The sequence below is a fragment of the Myotis davidii genome, unplaced genomic scaffold (assembly GCF_000327345.1).
Source record: "Myotis davidii unplaced genomic scaffold, ASM32734v1 scaffold370, whole genome shotgun sequence".
In the NCBI taxonomy this organism is placed as follows: Eukaryota; Metazoa; Chordata; class Mammalia; order Chiroptera; family Vespertilionidae; genus Myotis; species Myotis davidii.
In genome coordinates, this window is record NW_006288615.1 from 18,125,593 (window position 1) to 18,127,448 (window position 1,856).

Genomic DNA, 1,856 nt, shown 5'->3' on the forward strand with positions numbered 1-1,856 from the left:
AACAAAGCCAAACCATGTCCCTGCCCTATGGGAGTAAACAGCCCGATGGGGAGAGCACACATAGCAGAGGACTGACCCTGGTGAATTATGTCGCCCCTGTGACTTCACTAGGGAGTAGCTGGGGCCGTGAAAGCAGACTCTTAACCAGTCCCTAAAGCAGGGGTGGGGAACCTTTTTCTGCCAGGGGCCATTTGGATATTTATAACATCATTTGCGGGCTTTACAAAATTATCAACTTAAAAATTAGCCTGTTATATTTGGTCAAATATTTAACTAACTCACCCCTAATGCCTTGTCAGGGCCAGACCAAATGATTTCCCCGGGCCATATGGCCTTATACAGCCCGAGGGGCCAGACATTCCCACCCCTGGTTAGAGTTTGGTCAAGGAGAAAGTCTTCGTTACCTTTTAGGATAAAAGGTGAACAACTGATCTCTCTTAACACCATTTTACAGATGAGGAACCTGAGGTAGGAGGGGTTATAGGACTTACCCACCTGACACGGACACTAAAAGGCAGTGCAGATCCCCGTTTGCCCAGAGACCATCAGTTCAACAAGTTCTAAAACTACACACCACTGTCTGGAAGAGGATGTTGGCTGTTAGAGGTGGGATCCAGGCTCCTTCTCAAGAGAGAACTGGCCCAGTGCAGAACTCTGTAGCCTTGCAGAGCTCAGACGCGGAATTCACCTATTAGCAAAACCTGACAAGATTAACATTTTTTAAAAAGCAATTTTTTTAAAAAGTTTAGAAAGTAGCATCTACTATGGCCATAATTCCATAAAAGAAATGACTTTTACTCCAGAATAAAACCTTAAAGATAAAGCACTGATTTTTACTGTGTGCTTTCTTATTTCCCCACAGAGCGGTAAAACTTTGCGAACAAACGCTCATATGAGGTTCGCAGGAACAAAGCCTCGTAAGAGGCTCAAATGCTCTGCTTTAGACCCCTGACCGTAGCAGGGGCCCTGATTGCCTGCCTCACCCTGCCACGTGCCATCACCGAGTAGGCATTTGATGAATGCTTTTTGGTGATAAAAATGATGAGAACGGAATGGATTTATAATATTTATTACGGTTTGGAAACTACATGCTAGGGGTACAGAGGACCTAAATTGCTTTTCCAAGGTCACATAACCAGTTATGAAAGGAGCTGGTGCTGGAATTTAAATCTTCTATCTCCTTGTTCAGAATCCTTCTCCCTTAGGCCACACTGACTTTGATAAAGGAAGTCGAATAGGATGTCTCCTATTTGCTTGGGGGAATATATTAACCAGGCAAGAAAGATATGATGAAGTCAAGCGTCAGGGACTTATTACAAGATAAAGCAGTATCAACCCCAGAGATCTCAGGAAATTCAGGAATGTTAGGTTCAAGTGGCAAAAAGAGCATAAGGAGGAATGGCGTTTGGGGGAAGGAACCAGGAATGTTTCTCTGTGATAAGGCATAGCTGCTGGCGTGGCCAGGCTGCATTTATGCAGATGCTAATCAATTTCTTGAGTCCCAAACTGGTGACACTTGTTAGACAGGTTTTAAACTGGGAGAACAGGTAGGAGGAGCATCCACTTAATTCTGATATCCCGGGATATATGTATTTCTGATGTGGAATACTGGACTGAGGGGGTTCAGTGGAAAACAGCATTGCAAAATTAAACTTTGTGTGTTCACCAGTGAAGTACCTTTGTATATTACATTTCTGGTATATTAAAATATGGGGTAACCACTCTGTGGCATCTGAGATGAGTTTAAGCAAGAAAAGGAAGAGGAAGTAAATTTGCCATGACAAACGATTTGAAATAACTTGTGGTAAAAATGAAAAAGCTTCCTACAACCAAAATCTGTTCTAGAAAGTGAGCCA